Source organism: Eumetopias jubatus, unplaced genomic scaffold (genome assembly GCF_037043125.1).
Source record: "Eumetopias jubatus isolate StellerSeaLion01/CBP00866 unplaced genomic scaffold, mEumJub1_p1.0 scaffold_7, whole genome shotgun sequence".
NCBI lineage: Eukaryota > Metazoa > Chordata > Mammalia > Carnivora > Otariidae > Eumetopias > Eumetopias jubatus.
The window spans coordinates 71,851,649-71,858,347 of NW_028274813.1; positions in this window are offsets into that span (position 1 = coordinate 71,851,649).

A 6,699-nucleotide genomic window follows, 5' to 3' on the forward strand; every position below is an offset into this window, starting at 1 on the left:
TTTATTTATTTGAGAGAGAGCAAATGAGAGAGAGAGAAAGCACATGAGATGGGGGGAGGGTCAGAGGGAGAAGCAGACTCCCTGCCGAGCAGGGAGCCCGATGCGGGACTCGATCCAGAGACTCCAGGATCATGCCCTGAGCCGAAGGCAGTCGCTTAACCAACTGAGCCACCCAGGCGCCCTAGAATTTCTTTCAATGCATATACCAACACACATATACGTTATACACCTTTAAACAAAAATATGATATACATAATATCTATAATTTGTTTCTAGTTAATATTTCATTTTTATACCTCATTCTTTTTAAAGTTTGCATGTTTTGATTAATTGTACCTTATTTAATAAATCCCATATTGATGGACACAGAGTGTTTTCAAATTGTAACTATTACAAAAACAAGCTGTATTTTTTATTAGAGAGAGCAGCAGTAAGCGGCAGCGGGGCGGGGAGGGGGGAGAGGGACAAGTAGATTCCGCACTCAGCATGGAGCCTGACATGGGGCTTGATCTCATGACCCTGAGATCATGACTTGAGCTGAAATCAAGAGTGGGACGCTTAACAACTGAGCCACCCAGGCACCCCTAAGCACTATTGCTTTCTTGTAGTCCCTCTTTTTCCCTGCTTTGATTAATAGCCTCCTAACTGCTCCCTGCCTCTAGATTTGCCCAACTCCATTCCATCCTACCACTGCTGCCAGATCCATTCACTCTACTTTTTTTTTTTTAAAGATTTTATTTATTTGACAGAGAGAGACACAGCAAGGGAGGGAGCACAAGCAGGGGGAATGGGAGAGGGAGAAGCAGGCTTCCCATTGAGCAGGGAGCCCAATGTGGGGCTGGATCCCAGGACCCTGGGATCATGACCTGAGCCGAAGGCAGATGCTGAACGACTGAGCCACTCAGGCACCCCTATTCACTCTTCTGCTTAAAACGGCCCAACACTTTCAAGACCATTTACTGAGCATGGCACTCAAGCTCTTCATGATCTACCTTTCTCTTTGTATCTCTCAATGTTTGGTCAGCATGCACTTCAGTCTCATTGAATTTAAATCACACTCTCTCACCTGTGTGCCTTTGTGCAAACTGTTTCCTTTGCTTGGCATATCATCCTCATTAACTTTTATTCATCCTTCCAGACTTAGCTCAGAAATCACTTTTCTCCAGGGGCACCTGAATGGCTCAGTCAGTTAAGTGTCTGCTTTCAGCTCAGGTCATGATCCCAGGGCCTGGAATCGAGTCCCGTGTCTGGCTCTCTGCTCAGCGGGGAGCCTGCTTCTCCCTCTCCCTCTGCCTGCCAATCCCCCTCTTGTGCTCACTCTGTCAAATAAATAAATAAAATATTAAAAAAAAAAAGAAATCACTTTCTCCAGATGCCTATTCTGGCCTGCCCACATAGTGGAGCTCCCAGAGCATCCTTTGCATATCTCTATCATGGCCCTTGTCTCACTGTTTTATAATTGTTCACTTCTTTCTCTCTCGCCAACCAGACTGGGAATATACATATATATGTATTCACTTTGGGATTACCGTTCTAGCCACTGGAGATATAACAAGGAAAAAGATAAATTTTTGGCTCTCATGGAGTTTGTGTTCCCCGGGGTTCTAGGTTGGCAGTTGTATCTAAGCTCCTACTGTATCCCAGGCGCAGAGCTACATGGGGATGGGGGGAGGTACAAAGACATAAGAGATATTATTTATCCCCTTTAAAGAGACTGTGACCTAACAATGGAATCCACATATATATACAACTACAACCACACACACCACAAAGCAGAATATGTGATCATTTCAGAAACATTAATTTACCCAGTCAACAAATAATTGAGTACCAACTGTATATGGTAACAGATATGGCTCTTACCTTCAAGGCACTTACAATATAGTAGGAGAAAAAGACACTTTAAAAAAATCTCACAGGGCGCCTGGGTGGCTCAGTTGTTGAGCGGCTGCCTTCGGCTCAGGTCATGGTCCCAGGGTCCTGGGATCGAGTCCTGCACCGGGCTCCCTGCTCGGCAGGAAGCCTGCTTCTCCCTCTCCCACTCCCCCTGCTTGTGTTCCTGCTCTCGCTGTGTCTGTCTCTGTCAAATAAATAAAATCTTTAAAAAAAGAATCTCACAAGTAAATATATAGCCATTAAGTACATTACTGTAATAAAAGACAAAACACCAGGAACTATCAGAGCATGTAATTTGGGAAGGCTTCCCCGAGGAAGTACGGAGTGCTGTGGCAACACGGAGAAAAGAGAGGTCAGGTTAAGTCGGACAGATTTCCAGATGAACAGATATTTGAATGAGCCTAAAACAATGTGAGTTTCATCCTGCAGAGGTGGAGGGGAGGGGAATTCCAGGCAGAAGGAAAGCATCAGTAAAGACATCAATGTGGGAAAGTACAGGGTGGTCCAGTGTGATTGAAGGGGAGGAGTGAATGGGACATAAAAAGGGAGGGTGAGGAAAAGAGAGGTTATGAGGAAAAGCTGGAAAGATGGATTGAATCTTCTCTACAAAGGTTCAAATTTTATTTTATAAACTAGTGGTTCCCTCAAGCAATAAGCAGATCCACTGAATTAGAATCTCAGAGAGAATTTGGTGGGTGAAATGAAGATAGGCCATTGCATGAAGTTGCCACCAGAGGGTACCATAGGAGAAGGTCTACCTGAGAAATTGAGCACTTCCCCTGTGCCAAATACATATTCCCTGGGGGTAATTATGATGCTCCCTCAGCCCGCCGTAGGGACCCCTGCTTTATACAATGGAGAACCGTCAGAGGCTTTTGAGCAGGAGAGAAACATGATCAACCCCGTATTTTATAATTTTGGGGACAGAATGAAGGGATGGAAAGTCACAGGCAGGGAGATTAATTGGTAGCCTATTGCAGTGGGACAGGAAAGAGTTAAGGATTTCTGGAATAGGGCAACAGCTATGGGATAAGAAGACAGTCGTGAGACAATTTTCAGAGGTGGAACCAACAGGACTTTGTGACCAGTTGGATGTGGAGCTACAAAGGGAAAGGGAGGGAAAAAAGATGAAGGTCTCAGGCCTGGGTGATTAAGACCATGATGCTATGATAGCAAGATGCTATAGCCATGGCTGCAAATGGGAACACAGGAGAGAAGAACAGCTTTGTCTGGGGAGCTGAGAGCAGTTTGGTTTTGAAACCAATGACTGATATGACCTAATGGGGCTAAAACCAGGGCTCAGAGCTGGGTCCTCTATTCTCACTCTAAGCACCCTTTTGAATATATGATTTGTAATTTTTTGGAAGTTTTCTTCTGCTCCTTCCATCATCCATGTTTTTTATTGTCTATGGCTTTCATGCTAGAGCTTTCCTCAATCGTCCAGTGATCCTTTGTTGGGGAGTCCAAGTAACTAAGCTACGGACTTCAGGAGGAAAGAGAAACACCTAAGGTGCTTGTATTATGCAGAGTTCTGTGGGGAAACAGAACCAGTAGGGACAATGGATGAATGGATGGTTGGTTGGATGGAGATAGAGGGATACCTGGTTTTACTGCACTTTGCTTTATTGCACTTCACAGATACTGCATTTTTCACAAATTGAAGATTTGTGAGAACCTGGTGCCATTTTTTCCAACAGCATTTGCTCACTTGGTGTCTCCATGTCACATTTTGGTAATTCTCATAATACTGCAATTTTTTCATTATTATTATTTGTTATGGTGATCTGTGATCAGTGATCTTTAATATTACTATTGTAGTTGTTTGGGGGCATTACGAACAGCCCCCATATCAAATAGCAAACTTAAATGTGTGTGTTCTGACTGCTCTACTGGCCAGCCATTCCCTCTTCTTTCTACCTCTCCTTGGGCCTCCCTATTCCTTGAGACACAATAGTATTGAAATAAAGCCAGTTAGTAACCTTACAATGGCATCTAAGTGTTCAAGGGAAAGCAAGAGTTGCACATCTCTCACTTTATTATTTTTTTATTTTTAGAGAGAAAGAGAGAGCAAGCAGGAGGCAGGGGCCGAGGGAGAGGGAGAATCTTGAGCAGGCTCCATGCCTAGCATGGAGCCTGACACAGGGCTCAATCTTAGGACCCTGAGATCATGACCTGAGCTGAAATCAAGAGTCAGATGCTTATCTTACTGAGCCACCCAGATGCCCCAAACATATCTCTCACTTTAAATCAAAAGCTAGACATGATTAAGCCTAAGTGAGGAACACAAGTCAAAAGCCCAGATAGGCTGAAAGGTAGGCCTCTTGTGCCAAACACTTAGCCAAGTTATGAATTCAAAGAAGAGTTCTTTTTTATTATTATGCTTTTTATTTTTTTTAAGATCTCATTTATTTATTTGACAGAGAGACAGAAAGAACAAGAAGGGAGAGCGGCAGGCAGAGGGAGAGGGAGAAGCAGGCTCCCCGCAGAGCAGGGACCCCGATGCAGGGCTCCATCCCAGGACTCTGGGATCATGACCTGAGCCGAAGGCAGACCCCAAACCAACTGAGCCACCCAGGAGCCCCCAAAGAAGAGTTCTTGAAATGAAAAGCGCTACTCTGGTGAACATGGAAATGATAAGAAAGCAAAATAGCCTTATTGCTGTTAGTGTTAGTGGTCTGGATAGATCAAACCAGTCACAACATTCCCACAAACCAAAGCCTAATCCAGAGGAGGCCCTAACTCTCCTCAATTCTTTGAAGGCTGAGAGAGGTGAAGAAGCTGCAGAAGAAAAGTTTACAGCTAGAAGAAGTTGGTTGATGAGGTTTAAGGAAAAAAGCCATCTCGATAACGTAAAAGTGCAAGGCAAAGCAGCAAGTGCTGATATAGAAGCTGCAGCGTGTTACCCAGAAGATCTAGCTAAGATAAATAAAGGTAGCTAGAATAAAGAACAGATTTTTGATGTAGGTGAAACAGCCCTATATTGGAAGAAGATGCCATCTAGGACTTTCATAGCTAGAGAGCATAATATGGTACAGAGAAATCCTTTGTGAAAAGATGAGTCAATCAATATGGCAAACCTCACTGTTGCCTTATTTTAAGAAATTGCCACAGCCACCCCAGCATTCAGCAACCACGACCCTGATCAGTCAACATACATCAACATCAAGGCAAGACTCTCCACCAACAAAAAAGATTATGACTTGCTGAAAGCTCAGATGATGGTTAGCACTTTTTTTAGCAGTAAGTATTTTATAATTAAGGTATGTACATTGCTTTTTTTAGACATTATGCTATTGCACATAATAGACTGCAATATAGTGTTAACGTAACTTTTATATGCACTAAGAAACCAAAAAATTCATTTGCCTTGCTTTATTGCAATATTTGCTCTACTGGAACCAAACCTGCAGTATCTCTGAGCTTTGCCTGCATAGATATAGGTAAAGGTCGAAATAGAGACAGAGACAGAAGGAGAGATAGAGATAGAGATAAATTGGCTCATGCAATTATGGAGGCTGAGAAATCCCACAATCTGCTATCTGCAAACTGGAGACCCAAGCAAGCTGGTAGTGTAATTCATTTAGTCCAAAGGCCTGAGAATCATGGGAAGCAATGGTTAAAATCCAATCCAAAGGCTAGAGAAGATGAGAAGATGAGATGTTCCAACTCGAGCAGGCAGATTTAAAACAGGCAAACAAGGACAAATTCCTCTGTTCTCTGCCTTTGTCCTATTCAGGCCCCTAACAGATTGGATGATGCTCACTCACATTGGGGAGAGCGACTGACTTTACTGAGTTTACTGATTCAAATGCTAATCTCATCCAGAAACACCCTTACGAACACACCCAGAAATAATATTTAATCTGGACACCCTGCGGCCAGTCAAGTTGACACATAGAATTAATCATCACAGTGCATGAGGTCCTTGAAGGCAGGTCTTTGCTCACCATTATATTCCTAGCACAGTAAATAGTTGATCAGATTGGCTGAACAGATTAATAAAATTCCAGTAACATATAATACAATTTCTATTAGAATTTCTTTCTCTATTAGTCTAATAAATTGTGTAGTATTGGAAATTTCCTAAAAGACACCTTTTCTTTTGGGATTTTATATTCTGTATCAGTGATCTCCACACGGTAGCCTGGCAAAAGTTGCAAGTGACGGGATCCATAAATTTTCACCTACCTAGACTTTTGTATTTCCTTCCTAACTTTGCATTTCTAGTATAGGAGATCATAGTTAATTATCATGGTTTGGTGAGAAAGAGGAAAGAACAAATAAAGCTATATTTTTAAAAATTAGTCTTAAGGAGAATAATTAAAGGCATAGCTATCACCAGATTAGCCACTATAGGTTTTGGTATCCCCACAATTAGGATATTCTTGGACTCAGGGCCCAGAAGGGGGTACTGTTTGTAAAATCCTCCTTTGGAATTTAGAATTTAGATTTTCAACAATTGGCAGTAAATTATTAAAATTTACTTTGAAAATATACCTTTATTCTTCTGACTCAATATGCAATGATTATTGAATGAATACGTATTTATGAATTCATTAAAAAGCAAAATTCAAGTGAGTAAATTTGAAGACCTAGTTGGCTTTATTTAGCAATTCATGAATCAGGCAGCATCCCATTTAGGGAGTGAAAAGGGGCTCCATGGAGCTATACAAAGTGGAAGTCTTTTATAGACGGAGACAGAAAAAGGAATTTTCTAATGAAGAGTGGGTTATTTCAGCCAGTTCACCTTCCTCTGGGGGAAGGGCAGATAGATCTTCCTGATAGATCAGGAAGATTACCTCA